Source organism: Sarcophilus harrisii, chromosome 4 (genome assembly GCF_902635505.1).
Source record: "Sarcophilus harrisii chromosome 4, mSarHar1.11, whole genome shotgun sequence".
Taxonomy (NCBI): Eukaryota; Metazoa; Chordata; class Mammalia; order Dasyuromorphia; family Dasyuridae; genus Sarcophilus; species Sarcophilus harrisii.
The window spans coordinates 233,565,696-233,578,591 of NC_045429.1; the positions used below are offsets into that span (position 1 = coordinate 233,565,696).

General features: G+C 34.7%; 1 protein-coding gene across 5 annotated transcripts in view; it reads left to right on the forward strand.

The window, feature by feature from the left end:
* The window catches only part of FILIP1 (filamin A interacting protein 1), a 311,913-nt gene that overhangs the window by 35,807 nt on the left and 263,210 nt on the right, over positions 1–12,896 (forward strand). For 2 of the 5 annotated variants that reach the window (XM_023503080.2, XM_003769215.4), the window contains exon 1: positions 5,844–6,565. The exons of the other annotated variants lie outside the window; for them this stretch is intronic. The gene's annotated coding sequence lies outside the window, so the exon portion shown is untranslated. Of the gene's footprint in view, positions 1–5,843; positions 6,566–12,896 lie in introns of those variants that run through there. 5 annotated transcript variants of the gene reach the window in all.

Below are 12,896 nucleotides of genomic sequence, written 5' to 3' on the forward strand. Positions count from 1 at the left end.
AAGAGAAAAGGAGATCCATGAGAGTGCATGAGCCAAGAGAGGAAAATTACTAAGCTAACTTCTTTTCCTGTCCTTGCTGGCTCAGGAAAAATATAATCAAATGTAGGGATTCTGATTTCTCCTTTTTCTTCCCTTCTGCTGCTTCATAGACATTCATGGAAACACCCAATAAGAGTCAGAAATAAAATTGTATTTTGTAAGATAAGGAGATAGAGCCCAGAGCCTTGAATCAAGAAGGTCAAATCTGACCTTAGACACTTAATTGGCCAAGTTACTTTTGATACTGTTTCCCTCAGTTTCTTCAACTGTAAAATGGGGATAATAATAGTGTCTATCTGATAAGATTATTGTAAGGATCAGAAGAGATATTTGTAAAGTGCTTAGCCTGTTGCCACGCACATAATAGTCATTTTAAAATTTTTACTCTCTTTGCTTCCCCTTGGAAATTCTTCTTCTTTCAAATCTAGCTCAAAAAGACTTCTTTTTTGATTAAGCTTTCCCTTCCTTAGTCAGAAGAGATCTTCTCTTTTCTGAGTTGTTAACTTTGTATACATGTCCCTACTAGACTAAATTTTAAATGCCTTAAAAGTAAGGACTATGTTTTCTTAAAATCCTTCCACTATCTATTACAATAGCTTTATCCATTTAGTTCAATAAACTAAATAAATAATAGAATGCTTTTTTTTTTCATTTTTGGTAAAAAAATCTTTAATGAAAAATAGATCAAAATTTGAGTAGAGTTCAGTTCTAAATGAAGAAAAGACCCAAAGACCTGGATTCAGGAAGACAAACTCATTTTTGCTTTGCCATTATCTAATTGTTTGGCTATACATAAGATGCAATTTCTCTGGGTCTTAGTTTCTTTATAAGATAAAGGGGTTAGACTAAATTAAAAGTAGCAATGAATGGGAGAGGTTTGGACCAGCTGCTGTGGGGAATGCAAATGGACAGATAGTAAAGATGAATAAAAAGATTGTTGAGCAGTCCTGAGGGCTCAGCTGAGGGTCATTAGCATGAATCTAAAATTCCATCTCACTTGAAAATTCTATAATCCATGATTTTTTTCTTTTGAATTTTGGTTTTATTGTTGATTTGGGGTTCATGGGATTGTAGAATATAAGGGGTAGAGGATACCTCAGAGGTCTTCTGGTCTAATTTGATAAACAAATATAACTGATAGATCAATTTCTTTTCTTGATCATATCATGGATTGGATTTTCAGAATTTGGTTACCGGTACCATTTGCTCTTTGAGATGTGGACATTATTCTGTCTGCTCTACCTGGTCTTAGTACTTTAAAGATCTTTGACTTTTATCTCTTTCCTTTCTGGAAATATCTAAGTAGCCTATACAATTCTTTATTGTACAATGCTTCAAGTATGCTGCAGATTTTATAAATAACAATTGAAATTTCTTACTTAAAAATTGAGAAGGGTTTATTTTCAGAATGACTCACTGGAATCCTTATGGTTCCCAGTTTTATCTTCTATAGTACTCAGTAGGAGTTCAGTTCCATTGAACTGTCTATTTGCTGAGCTGATCACTGAGCCTCTTCCACATTCCTTCTTCCACTCCCCTTCCAAGGGTGTAGTATTTCATATATGTTTCATAGTGTAAAATTTTTTGTTAGAAGCAAATGTGTTACAGTGTAATGAAATACATAATCATGGAAAAACAGCAGATACCTAGTGGATTGATCCCTCTACTTGCCAAGAAGACATTTTAACTTGTGTCTTTGATCACATGCCTTTTGGTATCCTCTGATAGCTTGTTCCAACCATTATTTATTCTTACTTTCTAATATTCAGTCTTTGTCTTTTTACTGGTTTCTTCTCTGTTTTCTACAAAGATAGCACAATTCCCCATGCCCCTTAAAAACTTTACTATCCCCTTTAGCTGTTGTTCTATATCTCTCCTCCCTTTCATGATCTAATGCCAAGAAAAAGTGGACTGTGCTAATTGTCTCTATTTTCTGCCCTTTGTGGTCAATGTTAATGAATGGATGGATGCTGTGGCTTTGTTGTAATTATGAAATCAATATTTCTGAATTATTAGGTTTCTCCTTGAGTTCTTGACTTGTTTAAAATTGAAGTTTCTTAATCTTCATTCAAGAAACAATTTTTTCCCCCTCAGTTCTTGATGTATTGACAGCCTGTTAATGATATCTTCTAACTCTAGAGAGGATTGTTGATCACTTCTGCCTTAGACAAGATGATGTCTGGGGTCCCTTCCAACTCTGAGGTTCTGTGATTCTTTTTTTCAGATAGCTTGAAAGCTTTCTTTGTAGCCAAGTATGTAGAGGAAATAATCTACAACTTCCTTCACCTTTGCTTCAGTGTCACAATCAAACAATAATTTTTTTTTTTAACAATGCATGTTTATAAACCCACACCCTTTCCAGTCCCCGCCTCCAAACCAGTAAGCATGTAAATATTATTCCTTGTGGTAAAAAATTTCTCCTCTGCTCCTCATTGATGTATGCCAAATTCTACACTTAAAAAAATTGTTCTACCTTTCTGTATGTAAGGAGGAAAAGTTTCATCACAGCAGTTGTTAGAGATACAGAGATGATCTACCAACCCTGCTTGTTTATCCATTTATATTTCCCCGCAGTGATAGCATTAATCTGTTGTCTTTTTAAAGAATGCATCATCATGAATCATCCACCACGTTGGGAAATCCAAATTTAGTTGGAGGTGACTGAACTCCTCAGATTGATAACATTAGGGTTGTGGGAAGAGAGCTGCAATTGAATTTTAATGAATTAACAATATGAAAATTTGAAAGAACAGAGCACTTGTTGACTGTATACAAAGCACAATTTTATAATAGTCTTTGATGGCCCCACTTCCTCTGTGGATTTTGTCGGAAATAGCTTTTGTCTGAATAATTGTTCCCAGAAGCAGAGAGTCTTCTTAGTCTTACTAAATCCGCTAGTAATATTTGTGCTTGTGTATGCATTTTTGACATTTGTGGTATGAAAAATCAGGCAGATATCAATTTGTATCAAGAATTAAGAAAATGAATTAGTCTTAATTAATTTAATCTAAAATGTATGAAATACTTAGCACACAATACACAATGCTTAGGCAGTTAGATGGCATAGTAGATAATAGTAGACCTGGAGTCAGGAATTCCTGAGTTTGAATCCTGTTTCAGACTTTTACCAGCTGGATGACCATGGCAAGTCTGTAAAATGTTGATAATAATATCAACTACGGCCCAGAGTTGTTGTGAAGTTTAAATAAGGTTACATATATATACACTTCCATATGTATATATGTATATACACACATACATATATGTTATATGGAATATTTTGTAAAATTTAATGATACAGATTTTGATTTATTATTATTATTATTAGTAGTAGTAGTAGCAGCAGCATTAATAATAGTAATAGTAGTGGTAGTTGTAGATTGGTCACTTGTTGGGTAAGTTGGAATGAGAATTCTTTTCAAGATATGGCTAGTACTATATGGTTTGCTGAAATCTCTTCCAAGTCTGAAATTCAGTGATTGGATTATTAAAGAAACAAAAGCAAAAAGTACACCACCATTTTTTCCTCCCCCAACTCCTTCCCTGACTCCAATCAATAATAGTAGTAAAAAGAGATACTATATAAGGTTCAAAAAAGGAATTGTGGGGACTATTTCTTCAATAAAGAACTGAAGAAAACTACAATAATTTTCTGGGTAATTTAGGGAGAAACTTTAAACTCACCCTTTCAACTGAATAATGATGAAACCAAAATTGAGTTTTTGTTTTTGTTTTTTTTTTTGTTTTTTTTAGTGCTAAGAGCTTGATAATCTTGGTAATTGGTTCAGTTCTGTGCTTTATTTTTGACTGTGCAGACTTGGCATGGAAGTGAATTGTTCTTTTGTGTGAAGTGATGAATTCCCTAAGGTATCATTTAATGTCCTGAAAGAGCTAATTTTCTAAATGATTCCCTTGTGTCCTGGAAGACTCAGTTCATTTCACGTGAGCAACCACTTTGTCCTCAGAGACTAGTCTATTTTCTGCAATTTCTGATAGGCTAAGATTCAGAAAGGTTGAGATAAGAGTCTGAATAAATGTCATTGCAGGCGGGTCCGATAGCAGTGAAGGATGAAGGATTCTGATTTTACTGAGATTGAAAGTGTCGTTACATCTAGAATTAAGACTTGCCTGATCTGAGCTGGAGTCTTTGCACACTCAGTACAAACCCTGAAGTGAAGGAAACTTTATTCTGAAGATTAGTATGTGCTTTTATGCCAAGTTCACCTTAGGCCTATTATGGTACAATGAAATATCGCCAGATATATGAAACAGTGTGGTATAGATGAGAGAGAAGTGGCCTTGAAGGCAGGGAGCCCTAGAATCAAATTCCATCTCTGTTACTTATTTATGCTGTATAAACTTGAGTGGGTCATTTAACCTCAATATTTTTTCAGGCAATCACTAGGACTACTCTACTAGAGCCCTAAGTTTAGAACTAAAAGTGATCCCAGTGGTCTAATATAGTCCAAACTCTTCATATTATTGGCAAAACGTAGAGAAATTAAATTTCTTGCCTATTGTCACAGAGGTAGTAAGGAGCATCAGGACTCCTGATTCCAAATTTAGGAATTCCTGTTGTATCATACTGCCTTATAACATATATGGTCAACCCTAGGAAGTGGGGGTATGGATGGGAATTGATAACATGACAGATCCTTTGTACAGCATTCTATGTCTCTGAATCAAGATAATATCAAAAGTCTATGGTAGCTTCAATCTGCTTTGATAGATGGTCTCAGATCTACCTGAAATTACATGCCAACATGAAGTTCCCTCTAAAATAATAAACTATCAGGAAGTATTCATGGAATTCTTTAGGAGGGCTATTTATCAGGACAAATTCTAGTTGGTCTACCTTATCACATTCTTTCTGGTTTTGCCCACTACTTATATTCCCTAAGGCCTCTGCTCCCTGTGACCACCTGGGCTCCACATGGATGTGCATGACTACTCAAAAGGCAGTTCTAATTAACTATCTAATGATATATTTAGCTGATGAATGTTCCTTGTGCAAATATGATCCCAGATGTGAAGATACCAGATAAAGCAAATGAAGACTATGCAGCTGGACTGGATATATTCTTAGAATGAAAGTTTTAGATTGAATCAAAATGAGCTTTGGAATCTCTGAGATTATTATATATGGGAGTTATTGAATCATAAAAGGAACCTCAGAGGCTATCTATCCCAAACATTTTTTTAAAGGGAATAAAACTGGTTTATTAAATCAAGTAATTTAAATACCAAGGGAAAATAGTAGCTAATATTGACACAGCATCCACTATGTACCTGGAACTATGCTAAGTTGTGCTAAAGTTACATAGGTAGTATCAATTTTAAGATTTGATCCCAGGACTTCTGACTCCAGGGTCAGCATGTCTTTCCATTTGATGCTGTCTCCTCAGGGATCCATAGAATCCTGAGGCTTAATGTCTTTGTAGTGTCATACGTATCTTCTTTTGAATAAGGAGGATCTGTATAATAAAGCTAAGATTTCCCTGACTGACCTTTCTTTATTTAAAGAGAAAAGAGAGAAAAAGTCTTTCATTTAACTATACTAAAAATAATCTTAATTATCATTTAAAAATCAAAACTGAAACTCTACTCCGTCTTCAGCCTTTTCTGATATGGCCATGTGAGTAATTAAGATTTGAATTTAGCTTTCATCTGTGAGATGGTATTAGGAAAGGTTCTCCTCTTAGTTTTTTCCAAATATTTGGAGATAAATTGAAATATATAAAACATGGTATCTTTTCTCTAACATTTCCTGAAGAAAAGCCCCATGGGTGAGAATGTGGTCCTGGTGAACTGCTGCGACCCCTAATGAATCTTCAGTCTCTTCTGAGAATTTCAAGCAGAAATCCCCAATGCTAGCCTGTACTTAGTGCTTCAAACAATAATTACCTCACCAGAGTGAAATCACTCGAAGACCATAAAAGGATTTGACAGTTTCCCCACGATCCTTCGCAGAGGCAGTAGCAAGGTTGTGCAGAGAGGGCTGTGGCCACTGATAACTCCCTCACTCAGCTGCTGAGGAGCTCAGAAAAGCCTGCTCCAAACTTTTCAGCTGTTGACAAGCTTGACTTGCTGAGAACACTGGTTAAATATAGCCTGAGCAAGCCCAGCTTCACAAAGTCATTGCTCGAACACTGTGGGAAGAAGAGAAGAAGAAGGAGAAACATAATCTCAGAACCAAACTGCCGGAGCCAAACAACACCTAGCAACAGTTGAAAAAACTTTTAAACAAAAGTCTGGGTGGGAGACTTGAGGGAGTACGACCTCCTGTCTCTGCTGATTGGGGTTCCAGGAAGACAAAAGTTCATATCTTCTTTCTTCTTGATTCCCTGCATGATTTTTATCTGCTGCTTAGAGAGACCTAGGGAACTGGAAGAAACCTATTGCTGTGGATTTCACGGAGCAGGAGAGTTTTCTTGGATTTCCAGCTAATTTGTGCTGAGGAATAATCCACCAGACTTCTGGAAGGATAAACTGTCACTTGCCAAAGAACCTAGAGTGTTGCTGTCAGGTAAGACAGAAAAACTAATTACTTTTCTGTGTGTGTTTTGCAATGGAGGAAATTTCTCATAGATTTCAGTTTATCTGATACTTCCTCTAAGTACTTGCTGTTCTATTATATGCGATAAGTTTATGAATGATGTACTTTTGTGTATTATGGCAAAACACCCAGAAATATCATGATCTCTCTGTTGAAAGAATCCCATACTAGTCACAAAGCTTTGGAGTTGTCTAGTTGTTAATTGAAATCTAAATATTGATTCCAATTTATTAATAGACAAAGATCAGACTATTTAAAAAAACTCAGACCATCTTTACCTCCTTTCTCAGTGTATAGAGTGAATCACAAGTGAAATCTTTTCCCTCATCCCAATCCCAGCAATCAGACTTTACAGTTGCTAAAACTAGCTAGCAGTTCATGTGGTAAATGAGAGGAAATTCCCAAATGGGGTCTGTATTACTATACCCATGCCTTGCTGCTTTCTGCTTCTCCTTTGGCCTGATTCTCTGATTACATTGGTACACCTTGTGCTATTGGTTCTGACCTCATGACAGTCTCACCCCAAATGCTTCTTTCTGCCTGGTGTCTGACAACAATCAGTACTGAATCACTCCTTGATTCTTCAGGGGTAGGGTGAGCCTTGTTAAAAAAAAAAAAAGTCTGAAAAGTTGTTTTAAACAGATTGTTTATAAATTGGGTTATTGTTTACACACAATTGTAACAGCCCATTCCTTTCAACTCATATGGAGTTGAAGTTGTTCCTTTCATAAATTTTTTTTCCTATTTTAATCTGAGCGAAACCTGAATTTTTTTCCTGTGAAAAGGATGCTCTTTCTTGTTTTTGATTTTTTTTTTAAATCAAAAATTACTTCTTGTGTTACCTATCGAGCCATACAATATCTTTTGGGCTATATTGGACTATTGTAAACTATTGGACTAACTATTGGGATACCTAGCTCATTGTAGTCATATAGAATTGTTCCATAAAACAGGACCCAAGCCCTTATCTATGGTAAGCATGTTAAAATGCTAAGTACTATGAAGGATCAGACTGAAAAGTGGGAGGGACAGTGAGAGTTCTTGAAGGGCTCTTGGACTTTTCATTTTATAGTTGAGGAAGCAAAGATGTTAACTGATCTATTCCAGGTTCTAAAATCTTTTATTTAGAACGGGAAGAAATTGTCAAGACTCTTTTAGCCACTCTTTTAGTTCCATTTTACAGATGAGGAAACAAAGGGCTTGAGAAATTAAATGACTTGCTCAGTGTCACACAGGTAGCAAGTAGCAGAATTAGAATTCGATTGATTCTGCCAGGTGTTTTTCCAATTGTATCATAATGATATCTGTTTAGTCAAAGAAAAGTAATTGACTCTGAAGAATAAGTGTATATGTGTTTGGAGGTATGGAAATTCTGAATGAATTTTTCCATCTTTCTGAGGCTAAATCAATTTTTAAAATTACTATTTTGGAAAAATCAGGGAATTTATTATATTAAATTCATTTCTAGCTATTCTTAAATAATTTAAGACTATTTAAAATTTTGGTTCCTTGAACTGTTTGTAAGGTGAATAAACCTAGTCATATACAACTAGTATATATCTATATCTTTTATCTATATCTTTTTAGATATCTATATTTACATTTGTGACAATATCCTTTAGTTATGAAAGAATTTTGAAAAGGCAAAACTAAATGCTTTACATTTCTACTTGTTTATATCTTAGGAAGGGTCACATTGTTGGCTTAACTATGTGCACTTGAGCCAAATCTTACCATCGTTCCAGGCACACAATTCCTTTTGAAGTCCTGTGGAGCAGTGCATGTGTAACTAAACACAGAGTTTCACCCAAATTAAAGGCTAGGTTTCCTGAAAACCAGGCTAACACAAATGCAGGTCTGAGTAGCAACACTATTGCTTTATTCTTATACATCAGAAGATCTCAAGTGAAACCACATGATTTTTAAAAAATAAATAAATGCCAAGATCACATAGTTTTACCGTTCTCCTTGCATTTTCCCATAGATCATTAGTAACCCAGAAATGGCATTCTCCATCCCCTCTGAAATCTGGAAATTTGTGATTTCTTGGCATGAGCCAATGTATTGTCTATGTTGATTAGAATATTCATGTGAGACACAGCTATCTGTGTCAAAAATTTCTCAGGCTGAGAATCACTCATGATAATTTGTAATTTTTGACACAGATATCTCATAGTTAACTTATTCTGTGCTCCCTTAACAATCTATGACTTTGAGAAATCAAGTCAGAGTTTATATTTTTGCAGTTTATTATCTATGCTTCCAACTGTTCTGATTCTGGTTTTTGCTTTTGCTGGACTATCTGACAGTGTCACAATTCTCATAACCAATGAGATTTGATAGAGCAGAGTTATCTTTGACTTCTTTGCCCCTTAATACTGCCCTACATATTAAAACCATTCTTAAGTTCTCTTAGTCTGAGCTGTCTTTCTCATCCTTCACAGGATTTCCATTGCTAGTCCAGGCACTTGTTAGATTTTGCCTAGATTATTTTAAGGATCTTTCATCCATTCTCCTTTCTTCAAGACTCTTCTTCATTCTCATTCTTCTTGCATGTTATTGCCACGTTAATGTTCCTAACACACTAATTCTATGCGTGCACACACACACACACACACACACACACACAGACACACACATCTCTTCAGTGATTATCCATTGGCTTTGTCATGAACAAGAGGTAGGACCTTGGAAATTTCTATTAAGCACATTTCAATTCAACAAGCATTTATTAAGCACCTACTATGTGCTTTGGGCATAAAAAAAGTGAAAAAGTGCCATTAAGGAGCTTATATTCTAGTGGATATTAGTTTACATTTATATGGAACTTAGATTTTCAATGTATTTTACATACATTATCTATCTTGATCCTCAAGTAATAATATTGCCTTCTTTTTACAGATGAGAAAACTGTTCTTCAGAGAAATTATGAGACTTGATATTCAACTAGTACATATATTATGCAATTGATTTTTTGAAACCAAGTGCAAAATTTTGTCTTCATCTCTGTTAAATATCATTCCTTTCATTCACAAATCTTCCATTCTAGCCTATCAAGATGCTTATTCTACCAACCAGACTATTAGATTTCTTTCCTAACTTTGTGAATTTGACAGATATTGATGAAACATATGGAAGAGATTCTGGCACAATTCAGAACTTTGAAACACTTCCATAGAACTTCCCTTTCACATTAGCCTCTACATATTAATCAATTTTTAAAGCTCATCAACCAGTCAATCAATATTCAGTTATTATATACCTACTATATTTATGAATGTAGATACAAAAAGAAAAAGTATCAATCTGTAACCCTTATGGAGTTTCCACTTAATAACATTACCATAAAGCCTGTATGTTTCTATCTTGACTACTAGGATAGCAATAGAAACTTTGTAAAATGCCTTTCTGAAATCCTGGCATATAGTTCTTACAAGTATTTTTTTTAAATTTGCCACTTCAGTAACTGACAAAGAAAGGAAATTAACATTGTTTTGCATAACATATTATGGATTTCTTGCTACTTTTTAGTCATCACTTCTTTCTTTCCTATATGTTTACAAGCTATAAATTTAATAATCACTTCTAAAAATTTACCAATAATTGACAGGTTCATTGATCAGTCATTTAAAGTATTCACTTCTTTGCCTTAAAAAAAGATAAAATGTATTCCTCTCCGATACTGAAACATCTTTCCTGTTATTTGTGACTCCTCAAAGCATACTGAGAACATAGTTCAAAAATCATGTCTATGAATTTTCCCCCTTCCTCTGTAATGTGCAATGTAATTTGCTCCAAGTGATTTGAACTCATTTAGAGAAACAAGGAAGAAAAAAAAAGTATTACATACCTACTATATGCTAGGTTTCATGCTAAGTGCTTTATAAACATCTCATTTGTTTCTAGCAACAACCCTAGGATGTAGATACTATTATTATTATCATCATTTTGCAGTTGAGGAAACAGAAGCAAGCAGTGATTAATTAATTGCCCAGGATCAGACAAATATATGAAGCTGAATTTGAACTTCTGACTCCAGGCCCAGTTGTTCTATTCTCTATCTAGCTATTTGTTTTCTCTAATATTTGCCCCACTTTTTCATACCTTAACCTGACACTTAAGGCCCTACAGATCTGATCCCAAACTATCTTGTTTCATCTTATCTCCTGTTACTTCCTAGTAGAAACCTGAAGTTTCAGGCAACCTATACTACTCATCATTGCCTGGAATGATGCATTTGTCTTAGACCTTTTGTTTATATTTTCATCTGAAGTTCCTTTCTTATCAAGCTTTGCTTATCAGATTCACACTCTTAAGATTCAAAATCAATTATCACTTATTATCTAATGCCTTCTCTGACCATCCCTCAGAATAATTTATCCTTCCCTAATATCTGTGGCACTTTGTAATCATTTGGCAGTTATATCAAGTTGTTTTGAATATTTTGTCTTATTAGATTAAAAGCTAAGTAAAGTAGGAACTATATTTATGATAATTTCATTTCCAGCATAATACTAAACACAGATACTTATACCTGTTGTAGTTGGAAGAGCCCTGATCTTTTAGTCAAATATTCTGGCTTCAAGTCTTTGCTCTACCACTTGCTTGCTATCTACAAAGATAAGTCACCTAGCCTCTCATCTTAGTTTTTTTATCCATAAAATGGGAGATAATAGCATTTGTACTCATTTTCCATAGGATTGTGGTCAGCAAAGTATTTTACAAAACTTAAAGTGCTTTGTTGAATCAATGTTCACCACTCCATTTCCTATCACCTTTGATGAATGTGTTTTGGATCCTTGACACTGAGAAAGTCAGAAAGAAAAGAGATGCTTAAAATTAAGAAATAGTAGCTGAGAATAGCTATTAATCTAAAATATTTCCCAAGGCAATCCTGAATCATCAATGCCTACACAAATGATTATAAAAATGAAAACATACTTGTGATCTTGAATGTCAACATGGAAAAGTTCTTCTCAAAAAAGTTATTTGTTTTATGAGAAGAGTTGATGAAATATAGAAGAGAAGAATCTATACAGTAGATGTAAGTGTGTACTATGTACGTGGGGTCTATAATATAGAAAGTGTCCTGACTTTCACAATTACTTGGATCAGATTCTGTTCTGAGTTGCATCCAGGTGACAAATCATGTTATTTTTGTCCTTTGCTTTTTTAGATAAAGCATGAAAATCAGACAATTTCTTTCTTATATAATAAAAGCAATTTTATCTGTGCTCACTGGTGGGAAATCCTTATTTTTCTATTTTAAGATGGGCCAGCCAGCTAAAATCATCCAGTTGAATAGGTGTCCATTAAGAACCACTTTGGGATTTTTCAATAAAATCTGTGAAATATCTAAAATATATTCCTTAAATAACTGATTTCTGTTGTAAATTTATCTGTTTTTCATAAGTAAAGTTGAACTAAAAGCTGCAAATTAATTTGACTACCTTTGGTTCTTAGACCTGAATGCATTTTTCTTTTCTCAGGATAATGATTTGTCTTTCAAAGAAGTTCTATTTGCATCAGGGTTCACAGATTCACTTATAGCAACTTCACTAGTTTGAAGGGGTTGGTAATTGGAACTTTGCATAAGGTCTCTGACCAAGGTTAGAAGCTTCCTTTCCAAGAGGGTGCTTCCTTACTGATAGGATTTACTTCCTTCTTGCAATAACTGCTTGTCCCTGCATCTTACTTTGTGGTTTTCTTCCAGTCTGGACCATATTCTTGCTACCTAAAGGGTCTTGTCACCATTATGTCCCTTTCCTAGGGCTTATCTTTTCTCTCACTTCCTCAGAGGATCAGTGCTGAAATCCTTTTCTGAGGGACAAACTATTTCTTCATCCATTGGGATTATACTTTGTATCTGCGGTGGGATGGCCCTTCCAGCATCCACCACGTCATCCCCTAACTTCATCCCATTCAAATGAACTTTTTCAAAATATATTAATTTCCATTGTTAGATATATCAGCACCCCTTCACAATTATAGAGTGTCAATGCAGCTAAATCAGAATGAGATAATGTTGAGAGCCGAGCTAAAGACTATAAGAGAAAGAGAGCAAAGATTATTAAGGAAATAATTTGCAAAAGTCTAAAAGTTTTACTACCTAATCTCAGATGTCCTCTTGGTATTTCATTAAATTCATGACATAAAAGCAAAGTCCAAACAAATACTTTGCTGTTTCTTAACTGGATTCAAGTTACATTAACAAGGATAAATCCTGGATGGGACATGTCAGAATATCTTAATGATATTGTTTGGCTAGGGATTTTCCCTATGGAAAATGTTCTACTACATT